This window comes from Protopterus annectens, chromosome 10.part0 (genome assembly GCF_019279795.1).
Source record: "Protopterus annectens isolate FY-2018-M chromosome 10.part0, PAN1.0, whole genome shotgun sequence".
In the NCBI taxonomy this organism is placed as follows: Eukaryota; Metazoa; Chordata; order Ceratodontiformes; family Protopteridae; genus Protopterus; species Protopterus annectens.
Window position 1 is genome coordinate 1,466,915,541 of NC_056744.1, and position 24,120 is coordinate 1,466,939,660.

The 24,120-nt window shown below is 41.5% G+C and overlaps 1 protein-coding gene across 1 annotated transcript in view; it reads left to right on the plus strand.

Annotated features, from left to right (window-relative positions):
- LOC122813656 overlaps positions 1 to 24,120 on the plus strand; it is a 509,781-nt gene that overhangs the window by 351,357 nt on the left and 134,304 nt on the right. The window lies entirely within an intron of this gene.

Here is a 24,120-nt window from a genome sequence, read left to right on the forward strand (position 1 = left end):
CCCGTATATGGCAGCCACATGGTGGAACTGTGTGCATGCAGACACACACACATAATCCAAACACCTAGGGCTAACACATACACACACACACATTACATCAACATTGACCCATGCTGTACTGTTGTCCCTAACACACACACACGCACACACACACACACACACACACACACACACACACACACATACATGTCGATTGGACGGGTCAATGTCAGGCTCTGGCAAACCAACAACACACCCTGTGCATATGATGAAACTATGCCACCTCCTGTCATCTGTAACATTGATGCAGGAACAGGGTAACATGGTGCTGATGCACAGGGTGACTTTATAACAGTGTAGCAATGTTAGCATGTTGTCAACAGTACAGTGTAATGATATCCCTGTAGTTATATCTCAGCAGGCATGATGCATTAAAGCTATGATTATCAATGTAGTATTGTTTACAACAGTGTTAATTCCAAAAATGTATTGTCTGCCCATGTGCCACTTGGCTGATGTGTGTAGTTTTGGCAGCATGTGTTAGTGAGTGGACAGTACGTGTGTGATGTGTGCAGTACAGATTTGCAGGTGTACATTTGTGAACATGGTGGAGGTGCAGTGTCTGCATGTACATGCATAGTGGGCACATGGGAAGGGTGACATGGCCTGTATTACACAGTGTCAAGACTTCATTGTTTCTATTGGTGGCCAGTATGCATTTTAATACAAATATGTTTTAACTTGGGTACACATGTTTGTATGACATGGTTTGACACTATGCTGTGGGTGATACTGTTACTATCTGTCATTGGTTTGCATTCTGGTAGTGTACACAACCTCAACAGCCTGACTATAACCAATTGTTAGATGATGTCTTGACAACTGACATACAGATGTAGGTAACTCAGTAGCATTTGGATCCGTCCGGTACTATACTATACCAGTAACCAGTGGTATTGACCGCCACCCATTCCTGGGACCACTCCTGTTTGGCATATAGCCCTCTTAGGTACAAGCAAACACACTAGGGATATGTCTGTCCACATCTGGAAATGCATACAGTGGCCTACAATGCATTCTCCGGATGAGACACTTATCCTCCACAAGGGTATCATACAGACAGATACCTGTTGTCCAACCCATGCTGTAAAGCTGTAAGCCAAATATAGCATAGTCATCCACATTTATTAAACATTGTATCCTGACAGTACTAAATAGGTAGTAGCCCCAAACATGTAGAACGGGTATGGATGTGTACATACGGCCAAGTGTTATGTCATCTCTCCTTTAATATTCACATTTCCATAGGTATTCTGAAGTCCCCCGGTGTATCACATAACCAATAAGAGGTCTGTATGCATATCCACAAAGTTGTTGTACACCTATAATGAATGTCCTTTATTGACAGACTTTGTTGTGTTTGAACATGTCTGAAATATACCCAAGTCATGAACCCTCACTCACACTATTCTATAGAAACTGTCATGGGTGTGTGTGACACAGATGACCTAGGCCACAGATCACTACAGTGGCTGGCCTTGTCACAAACATACATATGTGACCGAAGGTCTGAGAAGCAGCAGCACAAACTGTCATAGGTAACAGATGCATTCATGCGGAAAGCAGGCTTCACACCTATGAACTAATTGAGGTCACATGTACATATATGTATTTGCCACACAGATACCTGAAGTGTGCAATGCACATACTGTTGTTATACTGATATGTCATACAGTAGTAAAAGCTAAACACACAGCACATTGTCCAACAGTATAACACACTCAGCAACTGCAGGATTCAATCCCCTACATAGCTAGGTTATGATATTAAAGAGATACGCATTAACACGATGCACTATATGCTTTACTGAGAGTTTTTATTTCCACTGCTATATTTGTATGATGCTGACATCATCAGACTTGCCAAACAGGAATATAACACTTTTAAGGTGTTTTCCTAGTCTCCAAAAAGGGTAATACTCTCAAAGGAAATCACACCCCCACTCAGCAACTGCTGGATTCAAACCCCTACCTAACTATGTTACGATACTAGAGAAATATGCATTAACACGATGCGTTATATGCTTTATTGGGAGTATTCATTTTCACTGCTATATTTGTAGGATGCTGACATCATCAGACTTGCCAAACAGGAATATAATACTTTTAAGGTGTTTTCCTAGTCTCCAAAAAGGCAATACTCTCAAAGGAACTCACACATAAACATACACACACACCCAGCAATTGCAGGATTCAAACCCCTACCTAACTATGCTATGATACTAGAAAAATATGCATTAACACAATGCGCTAAATGGTTTAATGGGAGTTTTCATTTCCATTGCTATATTTGTTGGATGCTGACATCAACAGACTTGCCAAACAGGAATGTAACACTTTTAAGGTGTTTGCCTAGTCTCCAAAAAGGGCAATACTCTCAAAGGAAATCACACAGACACACACACTCAGCAAATACAGGATTCAAACCCCTACCTAATTATGTTCTGATACTGGAGAGATATGCATTAACACGACGTGCTATATGCTTTACTGGGAGTGTTTGTTTCCACTGCTATATTTGTGGGATGTTGACATCATCAGACTAGACATGGTACTGTATGTCCACTTAGTTTTATGCAATCCCAGGACTTAGACATGGGGTTCAGCAGGTGTTACCAGCTTGAACGGGACTCCACAATTCTTACCTTGTGTGATCTATCTGTGGCACAGTTGCCAATCCATCTGATGACAATACATATTTATGCACAGTTTGTTTATTTTGTGGATACGACGTGTCTGGGATGTTGGAAAAGGCCTATTCAAAGCGTATGTGGGATGTGTGTAGCTCATTTCATTGATGTATGTCCTGGATGACTGCCTTGCAAACAGTTTAGCAGGTTTGGGAAACATGATCTGCCCATGAACAGTCCAATGTTGGTAGGGTTGTGTGTTTATAGGCTTCCAATAGCTCTGTTTCTGACTTCAATCATGATGGACTCCATGGCCTTGCAGATCAGACTTCATCGGCTTATAAGACTATAGTTCCCATGGTCTGTTGAGCACCAACACTTGTGTAGTGTGCCATATGTTGCTGTAACCCATTCAACAGTTTCATATCCTGTAGAGAGGGTGAGGCTCAACAGACTGTTCAGGTGCAGAGTCTGTTTGTTCTGCAGTTCACTTATGACACATATAGGGGCACAATGTAATCCAGTTGATGCCATGTTTTCAGCTTTGGAAGGAGCTGTTTACCCATTCTACATGTGATATCTCCTGGTATGATGAGTGTGCCTTTTGTCAGTGGGAGGTGGGTATGTATGTATGGGCCTGTCTGACATGATGTTGGCATTGTCAGTCATTTACAGTTGGCCCTGACTCAGGACATATATGAGTGTACATTGCTATTTATGACATAGCTGAAGGAAGTGTCATGGTTCTGTATGGACTCCTTCGCAGATAATCTTTCCATGACCTGGATTGGATAGTGTTTGGAGTGCACATTGTTTATTGATGATACTGATTTTGTTTTTTTTTTCTTTGCTTTCTATGACCAACCTAAGTATCTGTAGTACATATTTGATTATGACAGGGTTCCAATATATTATATATGTGTCTGTTGTCATATCACTGTGTGCACAAGTCAGGATTGTGAATTGTAAGAGGTTCCTGGGTTAACACATGCAACTGCCTGATATGTGTGGCCCACTGCTGTACTCAGACATGGCCTAAGTGTGTGAGCATGCCCAGTTTAGACTTTCAGTATGTTGTTGGCTGACATTTGCCTAATTTATTCAAGTGTGTGAGCATGCCCAGTGTGAACTTTCAGTATATTGCTGTGTGAAGTCCACTACATTTGATGACGTGTGTGAACACGCCCAATATTAACATTTATACTATATGTGTGTTGTAAATCGAGTTGTATTTTTACTGCAGGGCTCACCTTTGTGTCATAACTCTACAAGGATTATGCTGTGCCTGCGGGGTTTCCAGGAGACACTTTGCATAGACTTATCAACATTTCTTCATACAGGCTGACCAGTGAAATACTGTCATGGTTTAGTGGTTCAGTACTGTGACTATAGTGCACAGTATTCTGAGTTCAAGGGCTGTCACTGCTCCATATTTTCATACTGGGCAGACCAGACTGCTTAAGGAACAGTAAAGCAAATATGACCATGTTTACCTGCTTTTGCTCAACTATGCCCAACTTTGACCAAACCTGCACAACATTGCTCAACGTTAACCAACATTGATGAACGCTGCCCAATATTGCTCAACATTGCCCAAAGTTGTGCTACTTAGTGTGTGCAATTTTGTTTACGTATACTAAACAGTGGTTAAAGCTGTTTAGCACTGCTTTATATTGCTTAAACCATGGCAATCATGCCTCAGGTGGTGCTGCAGGGCTGCCTATGTTGGATGAACATATTACACTCCCTACACATGTTTGAAAACAGGTAGTGTCAAGTTGGGCATCCCTTTTACTATATGTGCAAGTCAGAGAGAGGTATCATTTCCAGGGTTCCTACTGAGCCAGTGTATATGCTATGTGTTGCCTCTTTGCCAAGGCCAAAGCATACTGGGCACGCCTCCTTCTGCCTACTGGGGCAGGCTCAGGTTGTTCCTCCTCCGAGTCACGCTCTGCCTGTGATGGCCTTGGCAATGGTGGGGAACTGTTTGGCCCAGCCCTATGCTGCTCCTGCTGCAGCTGTTTTCGCAGGATCATATTATGTAGCATAGCACATACCATGACTATTTGGGTACATGTAGTTGGTGAGTACTGCAAGGCTCCACCAGATGTGTTCAGGCACCCGAACTGTGACTTGAGCAGCCCAAACACACTCTCGATTACATTTCGTGTTTGTGCGTGTGCCTCATTATAGCATTCCTGTTCGGGTGTGTGTGCATTTCTGATGGGTGTCATCAGCCATGGCTCCAGTGCATATCCAGCATCCCCCACTAGGTGACCATGACAGATGTCCCCATTGGCAAATGTCTGGTACAGCTGTGTCAGATGCCAGATATGGGAATCATGGTAGCTTCCAGGGCAACCAGCGCACATGTCCATTATTATGCCCTGGGCATCACACATGACCTGGCAGTTGATGGAGGGGAAACCCTTGCGGTTAAAGTAGACCCTACCCCACTCACCAGCTGGTGTTTTGATGTGTATGTGCGTGCAGTCTATTGCACCCACTACCTCAGTGTATTCCGCTATTTGCTGGAAAAGACACATATTGCTGGCCAATACCTCACGGGAATTGGGGAAATATACATGATCACCGACATGTGCTGACATGGCATTCAGGCACTGGTGCAGTACCCTGGATGCTGATGCCTGTGAAATCCCCATCAAATCACCAGTTGGTCTCTGGAAGGTACCTGTTGCTAGTATTCTTAGGCCAGCACATACCTTGGTTTCCACTGGAATGGGTTCCCCTCTGTTGGTTCTGTGTGTGAGGTGTAGCCTGCACAGCTCAACAATTTGCTGCATGAGGTCTCTGTCCACTCTATAGTGCTCCACTATCTCCAGCTCATGTAGCCCCTGGTAGGTTACCCTGGGCCTGTAGACTGTTCTCCATCTCCTCACTGTGGGTTGCTCAGCAGCATTTGCATTGTCACCACCCTCAGCATATTGCATATGTCGCCTTATAACAGCAATGGCAGCCCCTAACCTTTCTTTGTCTCAGTAAAGCTTTTTCAGTTTTCACTTCTATTAGCTTACTGCAGTGTTGCAGTGTCTCTGAGAAAAACATAGTGGAAAGTTGTTTGCAGAGTTTTAAGTGCTGGGCTGGGCTAGTGTACTGCCTGTGTAATTGGCTGATTCTGATTTATTTCACCTGCTAGCTCTGCTGCTTCTCCTTGGTTAACTTCCTACTATTTGCTGTGCTTCCTTTTCCCTTTCTGTTTCCACAGGGGGCAGCGCCGCACAAACAAGTGCAAACACGCGCAAACCAGCTCACACACGCGCACACATGCTTACACAGCCTAACACTTGCTGACTCCGGCTTAAACACGTGCACACAGGCGCAAACGCGCTTACACAGGTTTCAACAACCTTACACTTGCTTACTCTGGCTTAAACGCGTGCACACAGGCACACACGCGCACACACAGTCTTACTCGGTTTTACAGGCGTGCACACATGTGCATACACGTTGCAGGCACTTCTACAAGAAACTTTAGTGTTGTCCATGGCATACACCTTCAATTTCTTGCCTTTAGCTAGGATACCTGTTGACACGCCTCTTCCAGTGATGGGTAACTGACAGCAAACACATGCTACTCTGCTCCAATGAGCTTACATTCTTTCATACATACCCCCTCATGATGTCCCCTATCTTCTACTCTGATACTCCCCTTATCCTACTCTTACACTCCACAGACTTTGCTCATATGCCATGTGAAATTGGGATTCACTATCCTTACCCTCATTTGCATAGGATTGCCTACTAATGCTTGGTTACATCTCTTAGACTGAGCTTCCCCCCTTAGCAACCTGTACTCAGTAGCCATGTTGTCTTCAGCCTGCCATTCACTTGCATGGCAGATGTATATTTATAATAAAATGCCTATTTTTGGCTTTTATTTTTTTTGGGGGGGGGTTATAGTGCAGCACTTTTGCGCAACGCTGCCCTACGCTTAAACTTTGGAGATCGAGGTAAAAAAATATATTCATTTTTTTTCACAATGGGTAGAATTGCCAATAGCCGTATATTTGGCCATTGGCATGCTTCCTCAACTAGATGCATCCTTTATTTGGAGCTGTCACGGCTCCATTTTGCTATTTGCAGAACGGTACTCAGTTGACAACCGAGTACATTTCTGCAAATAACACTACTCTTACTCAGACAGGTTAGGGTTTCCTGGATCGCAAATTTACCTCATTTGCATAACTTTCAGCAGCAAATGAGGTAATTTGCATAACCTAGCCCTGTCCGTGTAAGAGGAGTTTTAGGAGCTCTCTTGAATGCCCCTGCCAGCTGTTCCTGGATCGCTCAGCAGACATGTTGGCTGCATGGAGTCTTACTCTACTCTTAGACTCCGTGCAAGCCTTCATGAATCCAGCCCCTTCTCTCTACTCCAATAGTATTGAAGTATTCAGGAAAATGGAGGCTACATGGATAATTTATAGCTTGTTGAATAGCTCCACAGTTTTGGATTTGTTGATTAGCATGCAATTCAGTTGCTTATGCTGTCATTTGCATCTATGAACACAAAGACAGATGCAATCCATTAATAATCTACACCTTTATAAAAAGGCAAACATGTATCTAGCCAAACTGATGGTGATGAGAGTTGTATATTTGTGGAAGACTGCAAAAATGCTTTTTCTTCAGGATATATCTGTACAAATGAGTACTGAACTTCAGTGGGTATGCTCCCATTTTGTCACCTACATACTGTATATGCTGGAATGTAATTAAGAATACTGTGAAGCAAAGGCTTTTAGACTTTTATCTGTATGCATTAGTTAGAAGTGTACTGATGACATAGGCCTGTTTGTCAAGCCATTTCAGAGGTACACATGACTGACAATACATGAAAATGGAATGCTGTGCAAGAAATAGGTATAAATGTTTCAGAGACAGGCCCTTTGATAGCACTTTTAGCATTTCAAAGGTTTTGTTTGCAAAATGGGTCATTTGCCTGTTCTTTTGTGAAGGGGACAAGGATGAGTTTCTATTATGGTACAAGCAAGAATTAACTGTTCTTTTTGGGGAGAGCAAAAGTGACTCACTGTTATGGCACAAACAAGGATATGTTGCTCTAGTTACACTCCTTGTTTTGTATCCTACCTGTTTTTAGTATTTCACATCTTGTTTCTCCATTGGGTAATACTGACTGGCTACCTTTTCAGTTTTATCTGGAAACAGTTATTTTGTAGTTATGTGATACGTGTATTATACTTCTGTTGTGTTTTAGGACACCTACAACTATGTCACTCCAACGTATCACTCTGTGGAGATTCCCCTTCACTGATGCTAAAAATCATGTAATAGTTGATGGGTTTAGGCAACATGATGCTTTTCTCCTAGAAAGGGGATGATGAGATATGGCCCGTAATATGTGAATATGGAAGCAAATTGTTCATGATGTAAATGGGTGGCCATGGCAGAACATATGAACAAGTGCACCACAGGGCCACTAACATAACATTTGTAAGGAAGCCAACAGCTGAAGTGGTCTGTGACCAAATGGTTACCAGGGGAGGGTCTGCTAGGGAACCACCACTAATCCCAAGTGAAGAGTTCCTGGCCAATTTGAGAGATCCCGATAGCTCCCAGGAGAGTGCATTACAGCATGTCCTGGATGTGGGCTCAACACCTTCCTAGATGGCAAGCACATCCCAGGAGGAGTCTCCAGGTAAGCTTCGATGTCTAAACAATTGAATACTGCTGTATAGTAAAACAATTGAAAAGATTAAGTTAATTCTATATCAACGTCTTGTTTTTGGGGGGGATTGAAGACTGCTACAGTTTTAAGTTTAGTTTGGAGTTGTTAGCCACATTCTTGCTCAAAGTACCATGAATGCACATATACAGGGATAAATGTATTAGCCCCTGTGCTACTATCAATTGTGATGGTGTTTCCCTTACCTCTTCCCTAACTTCTTCCTGGACCATCTGTAGTACAGTGCAGTATGTCTTTTGCAGATTGTAAGTCAAATATTTTTATGCAAGTACTGCTCAGCAATTTAAAGAAATAGTGTAGTGTGTGATTTTGATCTCAGGGCTCTTGTGTGTATCACTGTACTGTCTGTAATAGTGACAGCACTGTTAGTTTGTTAGCATATATTGCACTACAGTAGTTCAGGTATTAATATATTCCTGTGTTTCATGTTTTTTACCACAGGTGATCATGAGAGTGGGAGTGCGGGCCCTGTGCCACCTGATGTCAAGTGGATCCGCAGACTCTGATAAGGATGGTGGCCAAACTGTGGCACAGTCAGGAAGGGGTGTCCAGGTTGAATCTGACATAGAGGGTGACATACAGCCATCCTCTGTATTTCCATCAGACACAGCTAGTAGACCTAAGCCTACCCGGTCCACTCAGTCCACAGATATTTGACAGGTGGAGGGCATGGACATTGATCAGGAAAGTGTGGCTGCTGCAGTTTTAGTGCCTGTTGAGTCTACCCATAGCCAAAGTGTGCACAACACACAGGAGGATTGATAGGGTTACTCAGAGGGGGCCTGCTGTCCATCCTCCACCTGGTGCAGGTGTCACCTCCAATGCCACTCAACATATGTTTAGGGTCATCATGGAGGCACATGCATGTTCCCATAGGTGCTCCAGACAAATGCTTTGGGTTGTGGATGTGGCACAGTCTGACATGCTTTACTGCGTCCACCGTGTTGCCAATTCACTGGATTGGATGAATTACACATTGGAATGAGAGATGTCTGTCATGGAACAAGCAGTGTCTGTGATGGAATGTCTTCTAGGAGGGGAAGGCATCTTTGTGGGCATAGGTCAGCCACACTATCTGCTGTCAGCCAGCATGACAGTAACCGATCATGTTCCCTTAGTGGCAGTAATTCCACTGCTCCATCTGTGAGTATGCTAGCCACACCCAGTCATGGAAAGCCATGGGGTCCTGATCCTGGGCATCCCTGTGTAGGGAGCTCATCCACCAGTCATCAGTCATGTTCAGGTAGCAGCACTGCATCTGATCGTGGGCATGGATGTGCCAGTGCAACTCCTGCCAGAGCAAGTTCTTGTGGTCTGGGATGACAGCAATGAACTGCCACCTCTACCATGCATGACTCACACTTGTCCAACAGACCAAGACATAGAGCTAGGCAGAACCTAGCTGTGTTCATGCAGACACATACACCAAATTCACCTGGAGGACCCCTACAGACACACATACACAAAAGTTACTCAGTTTGTCTCACTGGCCATTTGTTGTTTTATTCTAATGTCTGCCTTCTTCTCTTTCCTACTCTTACATACTCACTGACTTTCTCTGTCAACCTAGGCTTCCTGCCCCCCTACACACACACACACCACCCTGTGCATGTGATGATAACTGTGCCATATCCCTGTTTTCTATCTTTTAAATTCAGGGATGAAAAAGCTGTGTCTGATGCTCAAAGTGCATAGCTAACTTAGTGCTTACTATATCTGCATTTGTAAAAATACACAAACTTGCCACAAACTGCTGAGTGGTGGTAGAAACATTAAAATTATAATACAAATGGATTAATATACCAAAAACAACAGGAAGAAATCCAACACAAACATGCAGCAATCATGGAAACACATTTTAATGAATCCACAATATAAAATAAAAAACAACTAAGCGCTTTTGCCCTTTACATCATCCATCCCATGAATTAAACCATTTAGAAAAAAACAATAAGACATGGCAATTAAGACTCAATGCTATGGAATATCCCAATATTAAAGATTGTTGCTCTATTGCTAGTGTTTTAAGACTAAGAACAACATATGTTTAATTTTTTAATATCTAGTCTTTTTAACTTTTTGCAATGCATTAACATGAATGGTTATGTTATACTGTATAAAAAGGCGTGTTTTAAGTTCTATTTTTATACGTAGGCGCAGGCATTTTGTAAACACTTTTTTTCTAAATGGTTTAATTCACAGGAATTAACTTTAATTTAATTCAATTTCATCTAATTGATTCATTAGTCACATGATGGTTTATTAATATATAACATATTTTTCTTTATGTTTTTTTTTTACTCTGAAGATGCCCTGGATGATATAAAGGGTGAAAGCGCTTAGTCATTTTTTATTTTATTTTGTGGATTTACTAAAATGTGTTTCTGTGATTGCTGCAAGTTTATGGTGGATTTCTCCCTATTGTTTGTGCTAGAAACATTCCAACTTTTAATAAAAACTGTTTAAAAACAAATAAAATCCACAATAGAAAAATCCATGAAACAAAGAAAAATAGAAAGGAGTGCTTTTGTCCTGTTACTTACAGGATTTCCTCAGATAAAAAACAAACCTGTCTTGAGATGTTTAAAAACCCACTTTGCTGACATAATGAACCAGTCAAGACCAGTGTCTAACAAACACCTCCCTTTCTAATAGGTTGGTGTGTTAAAATTCCTTCCCGTCCATGATGAATGTATCAATTAAATTGAAAACATTTTCATAAAATCCGATCAAAAAGGAGGTTTGAAAGTCATTTCTTACTTACTGGCATCCTTTAAAACACTCCCCTAACTCCATATATCCCATCCTGAAAAAAGAAACATCTATTATGCTCCAATCATTTGTATACTGTAACTATACACACCGCATAAAAAAAGCAAATGCTCCATGGATATCTATAAATGTACACTGAATTTACTTAACAGCAACTAAAGCAAGCCTGTGCATAGACTCACTTAAAGTGTTTCGTGGAAGCTGACTTTCAAAAATCCCCCACATTGGAACCTGCAGATTGTCTATTCTACAAATATGTGTATCATCTCTCTCTTTAGTGCTTTTAACTTTAGCAGACAAGTGATAGAGCAGATCTTGTCCAATCCTGGCCAATTAAACATCCAGGATGCTATAGGAGAGGATTTGTGAGCATGGTTACGAAATAAGGAAAGAGAAAACCACCAATGGTCTAGCTAAAATCTGCTTGAGCTTCCCTGAACATGAGTCTAGTTACAGGATACAAATGATTGGAGTGTAATAGATGTTTATTTTTTCAGGAAAGCATATATGGAATTAAAGGACTGTTTTAAAGGACGCCAATAAGTAAGAAATGACTTTCAAACCTCCTTTTTGATTGGATTTTATGAAAATGTTTTCAATTGAATTGATACACTCATCATGAACCAGAAGGAATTTTAACACACCAACCTATTAGAAAGGGAGGTGTGTGTTAGACACTGGCCCTGATTGATTCATTATGTCAGCAAAGTGGGTTTTTAAACATCTCAGACAGGTTTGTTTTTTTATCTGAGGAAGTCCTGTAGGTACTGGGACGAAAGCACTCATCTCTGTTTTTCTTTGTTTTATGGATTTTTCTATTGTGGATTTTACTTGTTTTTAAATATTTTTTTATTAAAAGTTGAAACTTTTCTACCAGCATCCAGCAGTTTGTGGCAAGTCTGTGTGTTTTTACAGTTTGGATATTTGGACTTGGTACTGTATATCTGCATTTGTGTTGTTGAACTAGTCATTGTACCTTTGACTTATATTAGCCTTTGAAAGCTAGACAGTTGATTGCATCCAAATTTAACAAGGTTATAGTGAATGCTCTTGTAAGGGTGTTGATCTCAGGAACTGCAATGTGTATCATTACTTTCTAACTTCACTCTTTATGATCTTCCATGACAAACATATGATGCACATCATAAGTCACACCATCATATTCAGATCTTAGGATTATATGACAGCACTCCAGTCAAACTTTATCAGAACAGTAATACAGTATAATGCTCCTTTTTGCATGTACCTCTACAGATGTGCAGCAGCTGGAGAGACCATAGGGCTTTTTCAGGAAGATAACACAAGGTCTACAAACCATGGCATGATGTATCTGGATAGATTAAAAGCCATGTCACTGTCATATGTCTGTTATAGGATGAGGTGACTTCTGCCTGTCTTCCAGGCCAGTGTCTGACCATGCCCTGGTGTGATGACCGAATATCCAGACACCTGATATACTGTAGCTGATGACATCAGCAGTGCCCATTGAGAATATGGTAATAACAGTGTCCCACATGCTGCAGTAAAAGGGTCTCTGTAATATCAAGCAAGAGCACACATGCTTGACTGCAGTAACAATAGAACCCCTACCTAAGTACACAGACTACAAAACACAGTACATAATGCGAGCACCACGGCACAAGTCTGACTTTTGTAAAACTGCAGCTGAACTTAAAGTGCATGACATCAGCAGCCTGTGTGTTTGTGACAAGATGTTGGTGGGCCTGCATAGGTTTATAGCATCATAGGTTCATGAGGCTACTGCCATAATGGCCCTAGGTTGATAGGTTCATAGGAGGATACTAGGCTAATGGCCCTAGGGCCTTATCAAGCCTACCCAGGTTCAAAGTCAAAGTAAACTTTGTTATCATTTAACCTACACAAGTGCAGTCTAAATGAAACTGCATGCATCAAGCTCGAATTGAGATGACATATGCATACATACATACAATAATACATACAACAGACATTCATCATTTCACACTAGACAGATTATTCTACTACATATTACCTCAGTTTACCCAAGTTGTGCCATTGTTCCCTTATAGACCAAGATATGTAGTCTACAATTGTGAATCCATGATTAGTACTAGTTGACCCTGTCTAAGAGTGACATAGGTGAAACCCCGAGGGTAAATCTATGATTTCCCATCCAACCATCCCAGTTACACTTAAAAAGGGTCATTAAGGAGGTCAATTTCACAAGAATTGTGAGTTTGTTCCATAGGAGTTGCAATCTCTGGGAGACATATCTGTCTCTCCAGCATGCCCTGTTGATGTTGCAGGCTAGGTTAAGGTCCCTAGAGTGAGTGAGTCTTACTACATGTGATTTGCGGATGTGCAGCATTCCTATTAAGGCAGAGTTTGAGACTGTTCTGTAGGCCAGCCATAAGTCACCTATCAGCAGTCCATATGATACAGAGTACAGTGATAGGACCTTCAGTCTGTCCATGTAGGTAATGTGTTGGAAGTCCCTGGATTTTCTTACTGAGAAACCTCTGAGGTCTCTCCAGCTGCTGCAGGTGTCTGGTGATGTACATGTAAAAGGGATCATTGTACTCTGTTACTGGTCTGATGAGGGACAGGTACAGTGGAGTTATAACATCATTAGTCTTGGATGCCATGCTGTCACTTATGAGGTATGCACCATAAAGGACCTTCACTAGCCCTGGGGACACATGATAATCAAAGGTGAGTTTGGCATCAACCTACATTCCCAAATCTCTCAACACTGGGTAAGAACATGGGAGGTATTATTGATAGTGTAATTTGCACTGAATTCTTCTTTGTCAAAAGGGATACTAGTGCATTATTTTGGGTTAACTTTAAATCTGTGGCTTAGAGAAAACTCATTTATATATGTAAGCACATTTTTGTAGTATGTCAACATTGTTTGTGGATTCAGTGATTGCACCCAGTTGGCAGTTGTGAGCAAACGTGTTGAGCCATAGGCCATCTTTTTTCACCTGATTTTCTGAGGAATACATTCCAAACAGTAGGGGGCCCAGCACAGACCCTCATGGGACACCACTAGTAACAGGTCTGCTGGTAGAGGTGGAATCCCCACCTATGACTGTATGTGTTCTGCTTGTGAGCCAGTTGGCTATCCATCTAATGATGTATTGGTTAATCCCCAGGTAGGTGAGTTCCGCAATGATGCTTCAGTGGGGGATTGTGTCAAAGTCCTTGGGCAAGCTAAGATAGGCAATATGAACTGATTTGCCTTCATCCAGGCCTTTAGTGTCACTCTTGAATAATTCCATTAGATTTAACAGCCATGATCTGCCTTTAATGAAGTCAAAATGGGTTGGGTGCAGTCTGAAAGTCACCAATGTCCTTGTTGATAAGGTCCAAGATGATTCTCTCCATGGTCTTACAGACAAGGCTGGTCAGGCTTACAGGTGTATAGTTCTCTGGGTTGGTTGAGAGTCCCCCTCTGTGCCAGGGTATTACAGTTGCTGTTCTCCCCTCTTCCAGGACAAATAGAGTAATTTGACTGTGGCTGAAGAGAGCACCTAGTAGTTCTGCTAACTCTTGCTTTAGACTGTTTAGTAAGCAGACTGGGATGTTATCTGGTCCCACAGAGGCTGTGGTTTCCACATTGATGAGTATGGTTATGACTGGTTACTTCAAGATAATAAGTAGAGAACTGTTGACAGGTATGCTGTGTGGTATATTTGGTGGAGACAGGGGTGTGAAATTGTTGCAAAACCTGTCTGCTAACAGGTTGGCTATGTTCTCAGGTCCAGTATGAGTGATACCATCCACTCTGAATTTGGTGCAGAGATGGGCCTTTCTTTTTACATTACAGACATAGCTAAAGAATGCCTTGTGATTATCCTTAGTTATGGATGCTAATTTAGTTTCTTAATTAGCTTTAGAGGACTTTACAAGATGTTTAATTTGCTTGTTCAAGATATGGAGGGTGTTCTATTGCTGAGACTGTTCCCTCTTATTCCTGGACATTAGTTTCTTTCTCTTGTTGTATAATCTATTTATGCTAGAAGTCCACTAGGGTGGTGTTTGATCCATTCTGGTACAACTAAGACTATATACTTGTACATGTGTTTCTACAAAGCATTTGTATTCATCTCCATATAGGAGTCTTTACTGTCAGTGGTGGCAGTAGGTTTGAAATTATATGTCATCACTTAGGAGGCTATAGCTTGCTTTGCACAGATTTTTCCACCTTTTGGATCCTGAGGGGAGGTCAGGTATGATTGTTATATTAAATGTGAATGATTTATGGTCAGACCTTACCCGGAAGGGTCTCACACATGGGGTGGTGCAGCGATCTCTCTTGTTGGTGTGTAGCAGGTCAAAGACATTCGAGGCCCTTGTGGGGGTGTGAACTAACTGTTCCAGAGCATTTGTGTTTACAAAGTGCAGGAACCTTACGGCAAATGTGTTTGAGCTCATATACGTATCACAGTCGAAGGAAGGATAGTTACCCATGTCTAAGATGTTTAGCTGTATTATGAGTGACACAAGTAGGTCCAGGAAGGCACTATGTGGTTTCATGGTTCATGCTGCTGGACCTGTAGCTAACAATAACATGGAGGGGGGTTATTCCTACAGTTATTTGGACTTGTAGTAACTCTAGGGAGTTGTACTGCTGAACCAGTCTTGTGTTGTACTTGTCTTTTATGATGATGGATGCACCTTCTCATTTGGTTCTTTCAAGCTCATTTTACAGCCTGAACATGTGGAAACCATTATAGCCTTTCATCCCTGGAGTACTCTCTGTGGCCCTAAATCATATTTCTGTAACTGCACAAACATCAACATCTTCCCAAGTAAGAAGTGCCTCCGCTGAGCGTAGTTTCTGATTTAGACTCCTAGCATTAAGCAGCATAACCCTGAGTTCGTCTTTTGAGGATATTTTTACATCAGAAAGTTTGTTCTTATGACATTTCCTAAAAAAAGTCACTGTGGCGGGCAAGCACCTTGATCAGTAACCAAAAGGCAAGAGGTGACAGACGAAGGCCATCCCTGGCAAAGCAGCATGGTCTGTCGACCATGTCATCCTAGCCTGACAACTACTGGATCCCCCTTGAGTGACACCAGTAGCTAAGCCAATTGTTGAAGTCGATAATTCTTTTGTTTATATTGAGGCATCATCCTGGGTAAAGGTAGAATGCTGCTTAGGGCTACGGACATACCTGTCTGGGACACATAATCTGAGAGGTCAGTCTTATCTCTATTCATATAGTCCACTGAGGTAAGTCATTTACTCCAACATGGAGTATGACAGAGGTGTAACTGTGGTTGTGGTTGAGAGACTTGATTGCATGCATGACTTTGCAGATCCTGGCACCTGACAGGCAGCTGACTATGATTTTCTCCTTGTACAACCTGGTGAGGGGGACATCAGTGTGTTTCAATATGGCTTTGCCTAGAACCAAGACATTGGTTTTGAGGTGTTTTGCCTTAAAGGCTTAATGGATGAGGCACTGATACATTTGTTTTTTGTTTAGTGGGTTCTGTTGGGGCTGTCATGTTTGCAAGTTTGCATTTATGAGTTCTCTGCTCTTTCAGTAAGCTTCTAATGAGTACCTGTGTATATGTGGGTTTATGTGTTGTGCACTTGGTTTGTTGAGGTGAAGTGTGTGTGTGTGTGTGTGTGTGTGTGTGTGTGTGTGTGTGTGTGTGTGTGTGTGTGTGTGTGTGTGTGTGTGTGCGTGCGTGCATGCATGTGTGTTGTTATCTGGGAGAGAGAGCATTTATTCTAGATTCATTGTATACTTGCAGCTCTCACATATTGTATTGGTAGGTTTTAGAAGTACGTGGTTATCACTATACATGAGGCAATAGAAACCTAGTTGTGTAAAAACATAAGTACCCTTATTAAGCATATTTAGAAGGTCATTGTTAGAGCAAGTTTGTGAGCAGCAGCAACTGGGCCTGTCTATGATGGGCATAGGTGCCACCTCAGATGCTGTAATAGGCTCCTAATGTGTATTAAGCAGTGCCCCTCAGTGACCCTGGTCAATCACAACCTTGACTACTGGTTTGGTGATTTACAGTTGTCTCTGAGCTGGCACCTATTTCCTTTAAGGACAGGGCCATCTGGTGCTGCTCACAAACATGGTCTGCTAAAAACTGCCATTCAACTATGCTCAATAAGGGTACTTATGTTTTTACACAGCTAGGCTTAATATGAGGCTAGTTGCCTCATATGAACCTATGAAGCTATGTGCTTATGCAGGCCTCCCAACCTGTTGTCCTGCCCATGGCCTGTTGATGTAATCTACAGTTCACCTGCACTAGTGCATAAATCAGACTTGTGCTGTGGTGCTTACATTAAGTACTGTGTATTGTAGTCAATGTACTTAGATAGGTAGGGGTTCTATTCTTACTCCAATCAAGTGTGTGTGTGTGTGTGTGTCTGTCTGTCTGTCTGTCTGTCTAGACAGAAGAGAAAATGTGTGTATCCCACAGTTACTTCTCCAATAGCATGGATTGCCAGTATTTTGATACTTTCACATGCCTACACATCTATTTTATACAGGCCTCCCTACCTCTTCTCTCCCACATGGCATGCTGATGTCATCTACTATAAGTTCACCTGCAGCCCTGTACAAATCAGACTTGTGCCGCGGTGCCTGTGTTAATTTCTGTAGTCTGTATACCTAGATTGATAGAGGTTCTGTTCTCACTACAGCTAACTTGGTGAGTGTGTCTAAACAGACCAGCAGAAATGTGCATCCTACAGTTGCTTCCTCAATGCCATGGATTGCCAGTATTTTGATACCTGCATATGCCTATACCTCTACTTCATACAGGCCTCTCAACCTCTTCTCTCCCACATGGCCTGTCTGTGAGCCTTTGCTTGACATTACAGAGAGCATTTTACACCAGCATGTGGGACACTGCTATCTTGTCCTCAATAGACACTGCTGGAGTCATTAGCTATGTTATATTTTTGAATATGCAGTACTCCCACAAAGCAGGGTCAGAGACTGGCCTGGGGGCTAGGCAGAGGTCGCATCATCCTACATAATAAAGTTTACAGTGACATGGCTTTTAATCTATCCACATGCATCGTGGCATGGTGTTTAGGCCCTGTGTTATCTTGCTGAGAAATCCCTGTTGTCTCTCCAGCTCCTACATGTGTATTGCGAGGTACATGTGAAAATGAGCATTATACTCTATTAGCACTGTAATGAGGTTTGACAACAGTGCTGTCATAGAATCCAAAGATGTCAATATGATGGCATGACATGATGTGCACAGCAAAGGCTCTCAATAGCAGTTTGGACACTTGCTGGTCAAAGATGAGATTGCTATATAAATGTGTTCCCAGTGCTTGCATCACTGGGTTCGGCATAGCAGGACTGTTGTCAATGCTGTGATTAACATGAAACTCCACTTATCAGACAAACAGCATTACAAGCACACACTTCTGCATTTATTTGTAGATCGTGTGCCTTTGTCACCATTCAGTTGTGTGTGTTAGTTCCTCCTGTACTATGTTATCATCACTGGTAGACTCAATGATTGCACGCAATACGTAAGAATCAGCAAACTTGGTAAGCCAAAGGTAATATATTTTAGCATGAACCATTAGGAAATACATTTCAAACAGTGAAGGGCCAAGCACAGATCTCTGGGGTTTGCCAGTGGTGACAGCTCTACTAGTTCAGGTTGATTTACCAACTGTCACATGATATGTTCTGTCAGTGAGCCCATTGTTTACCCATCACCTGATGTGAGGTGGGGGTTTTCTCAATGATACCTGCATGTGTGATTGTGTCAAACCCTAGGCCAGATCACAGTAGGCAATATGTGCTGTCTTACCTTCCTCCAGGTCTATCACATGAAATCAGTGTTCTCTGACAACATCATAGATCACCTATTGCATTACCCAGTGCATACACCTTCCTAGTACAGTGGAATAAAACAGACCCTCCAAATGGGCTATAGTCCCATACAAGGGTGTACATCAACATGCATCCACCTGCACTGGGGGGATGGCACTTGATGCATGCATGGAGAGAGACATCCTGACTGGATAAGGTACACATACTAAACCTAGAGTACTTGATAATAGTTTTCACTCTTACTCACAAACACTGGCTAATGTACAATGTATGTACTGTACCTGTGTACTATGTATGTATTCTATGTTCCAAATTTTAGCTGTATGCCACAAATCCATTAATTACCTTTATTTTTAAATTAATATGTTCTTGTTTGTTCTCTCCACTGTAACTGTTAATGTGCTGCACACCACTGTAAAAAAATGTCTGTTGTAATTTGTTTTTATACTGATCATGTCTAAATATCTAAATGTATCTGCAATTTTTCTGTGTGGAGCTTTTCTCCCCGGGCCTCTGCTGAAAAAGGGCATTTTCAGCTCAGTCAGACACTCCCGGTTAACAAATGTAAAATAAATATAATAAAAAAAATCACATGTGGCCATAAACAGCTATATCATCAAATGGTTGACCAGTCTGTGACATACGTTGCATCTCATTATGTTCAAATCTGTGACTTGATAGGTCCACTTTGTAATTTCAAAATTTCACAACTTCGAAGCTTTAAATACCGAAGCCCAGAACATCAAAGTTGTGAAATCTTGAAATAAAAAGAAAACAAACATCAAAAACAAGAACACATCACAAATCACATTTTTAAATATATCAACTCTGAGATCCCACTACAGTGAAAAGAATGGTAAAGTTCCCGTTCCACACTGTATGACAATCTCGATTCACAGGTTAAAATGATGTAGATATTCTACAAAAGGGCCTTACAGAAACAGGTGCTTGGTGCCAGAGCCATGGGCTCAAGGTCAATGCCAAGAAATGTATAGTTATCCCCTTTGGGAAAAAACATATACCCGTGAATTACCACATAGGTGACACTACACTAAACACAGAAAGTGTGATAAGAGACTTAGGGACGCAGGTGGACAGTGGTCTCACCTTCGATAACAACATCACCACAACAGTCAGAAAATCCTTCTATGTGGCACACCTCATCACTAAGGGCTTTTCATCCAGAAAAAAGGAGGTCATTGTCCCACTGTACTCATCCCTCACTAGACCCATTATAGAATACAATGCCCCATTTGGTATGTGCCTCTCAAGACATCTGCAACAACTGGAAAGGCCACAGAAATACCTCACTAAAGGAATCATAGGCCTAAAGCAGATGCCCTATGCTGACCATCTAAAAAAAACTCTACCTATACTCTGTCGCATATAGTCTACTCAGAGGCAATTTTTGCTTAACATACAAGGCCATGTCAAACCCAAAGCTGTTGGACATGCAACACTTAAAGAAATCCCAATCCCTCAGAGACACACACTCCAGGGATCTAAACCTTGTCATCACAATGAACAAAACATGCTGGAGGGATAGGTTCCTGACCCAGAGACTCCCCAGACTCTGGAACAGACTGCCCATACATGTCAAGCAGAGCGCATCTTTGGCCCTCTTCAAAATGAACCATGATTGGATGGGAGATAGGAAATTCACCCCAGGGATCATGTCAGTCACCCTGCTAGACAGGGGTCCAGGGAAGTAAATACTGTGGGAAGAAATAGCCAGGGAATTGTTATGGCTAGGCTTGTATAGGCCCTAGGGCTGATAGCCTAGTACCAACCTATGAACCTATGAACAACTTTGATGTTCTGGGCTTCAGTATTTAGAGCTTTGAAGTTGTGAAATTTCTAAATTACAAAGTGGACCCATGACGTGACATATAGCTTAGGTCCAGTGATCATGTCAGTACATCAGGGGTGTCTACTAGGCCCTTGCTTGCCCCTTAGTTAAGTGATGGAAATCACAGATGACATACAAATGCTGCGTCCAAATAGCTGCTTGAAGGACTACAGCTTATGGACAATTATTGACTTCAACTGTGATGTTAATATAATGCACACAATATGACCACTTCCCAGAGACTGCTGCCACAGCCATAACAACACCTGCAATGATGAGACATATGGAGGGATGTGTTGCATCAGGAAACAGACACACCACCAAAGAAAAATGTGAACATCACACACTATAATCAGATCAATAGGTATGTGACCTATGTCCTGGGGTAGAGGATAACTCTCTTGACTGTAACACCAATACTGGGTATGTGAAGGACATGCACATTGGAGGGTATACTAACATCATGGTTCCCAGCCTTCATCACACCAGTAATTGAGTACAATGCACCCTTCTCCATGTACCTCCCTACATATGTTCCAGTGACATGTAACTGAAGTGCACCACCTTTGTCAAAGTGTGCTGTCACACAGGTTATTGTCCATACCCAGGTATTCTTTCTGTAAAATATGCATGGCTCTCTAATGGTGCAGAACACCAATCAAGTTGTTTACACCAGATGCATGTGTGGTATGTGTTCTGCTTATGCACACAGTACATCACATGTTTTTGACAACATTAATGGCATGTCTATAATTTGCAACAATGTGAATTGTGCCATTGATATATGCCATGCACTCAAGGCAACTAGCCTGTAGTGCCCATACTGTCATATACATGTATAGCAGTGTCCCTGCTAACACATCCTGCAGATATTACAGTACCAGGACAGTGTGCATGGTTACCCTCATAGAGTGTGGATGCATTATACTATTTGTCCAGTATGTGTGCAGACTCATCTGTTATCATTTTACATCACATATGTTATGTCAAAGGCATGGGATTAGTGGTGGTATTATTAAGATATTGTCCATGCTTGTGGCTGATTCTTGTAATGTTTGCCATGATCCTTTACCTGTGGCCACCATACTGGAGACCTCTGCTGATAGTACGCTCATATTCATGTATAGCAGTTTGCACAGCTTCCCAAAAATGCATCCTACCTCAATTGTATGTCAAATCCCTGATAGATGTCCTAGGCATTATTTATGTAAGGATACTTATCTCACACACACACACATGCTCCTCATTATGTCACCTTGTATGCAGTCACAGACAACACATTTTCACTGTACAGTCTGTACTGTACCATACAGATATGTGCTTTGTGTTGCTGCTACAACCATTTTTCACTGACATGCCCTCTTCTACTGTACATGTGGGAGTTTCACCTGTACTCTTTCCTACAATTCATCTGCGTGTCCCTATTCAATACACACACTTCCTCTGAGTGATCATTTTACTTGGCATTCCCACACCCTTTTAGAGATCATTAACACAGCTTCAGTACAGAATGACAGGAATGGGATATCACAATACTCTGCATTATAGGTACACTGTCCTGTAGTGTGTTTGGACCATATACTTCACATTCATACCTCTCAAATGTCTAGATATTCAAAGGATGTCCAGAAGTTTTCCTTATGGAATATGTGGCTTTCTGCACTATCACTGGGATGATCTCTGGACTGCTGTGACTCAATATTACAGACATTTGGGTGCGTACCTCTCAAGTGACCCGATCTGTGCAGAATGTCCAGTTTTTGTCTCATATTTATGATCTTTTCTTCATAACATGTTTTCCTGGCAAATCATTGGCATGTCATTGCAGAATGCAGTCAGCAACTGATGACTGACATTTGAGTTTCAATACTCATGCTCTTCAGAATGTTCATGCTAATGTACAACCTATATATTCCATCAATATCATAAGTTTTGACATGGAATTTTAACAATTTGCCCCTATTTGTGGCCCTTTGTCGCCCCATTGTTATGGCTTTGTCCATATTTCGTGTTCTAAGAGGTTGAGAGTGTTACATTCAAACACATTCCCATGTGACCTCTATTGTCATATATGACCCTATTACTGGTAATTTGTCTTCTCATTTGGCTGGCTTCTGTACGGATATGTTGGACGAACAGAATGGCAGCTATTTGTATAGCCATATCGCTCAACTGTTAAGATTTTGCCTCATATTTTGCTCCATTTCTCATACAATTGTGGTTTTCTGGCAAATCATTGTTAAAGTACTGAAGGTTGAAGTCAGAAAACAGTGGTAGACATTTGAGTCTCAGACCTCATACCCTTCTGACAGTTCATGGGAAGGCAAAACCTGCCATTCTATTGACTTTCTAAGTTTGTAAGAGCAATATTTAATACGTGTTTCCCCTAGCATACTTCTCATTTGTTCAGATTGTCACAGAATGTCCAGCTTTCTGTCTCTTATTTTTGGCCTGTTCCTCACACATTTTGTGTTTTTTGACATATCACTAATATGACCTGATGATTAAAGTCACTAAATAATGACATGTCTTTGAGTTACAGACTTCATGTCCTTCAGACAATGCATGTTAACACAAATTCTGTTATTATAGCAACTTTGTACGTTTATAACAGCAATATTTAGAATGTGTCCCTATATTTGGCCCTTCATCCCCACATTATGTCATGCTTTGTCCAGATTTCTTATGCCAAGAGGATAAGAGGTATGGTCCCTAGCTGTCATCCATTGTCTCCACATTATTTATAGCTTTTGTCAACATTTCTTGCTGTAAGGGTTTCAGAAGTATGTGCACCATACCTCTCAACTCTCCAGATTTTCACAGAATGTCCAGTTTTTTGCCTCTTATTTTTGGTCTATTCCTCATAAAATTTGTGGTTTTCTGGCAAATCACTGGGATAATCTGATCTTTGAAGTCACTAAATAATGACATACATTTGAGTTTCAGACTTCAAATCCTTCAGCAACTGCATGGTAACACAAAACTTATTACTGTAGCAACTTTCTAAGTTTATAAGAACAATATTTAAAACATGTCTATTTTTGTGCCATTGAACCCCTATTATGTCATGCATTGTTCAGATTTCTTGCACTAAGAGTGTGAGAACTATGATGTGTACTGTCCATGTGGGCTTGGGCAGCAAAGCTGCATTTTACAAAGCTGTTGTTCTATCAATTTCTAAGTTTGTAGGAGCAATATTTAAAAAGTATCTCTATGTCTAGCCCTTTTTCTCCACATTATTTATGGTTCTGTACAGATATCTTGCCGTAAGAGGTTGGTCTGA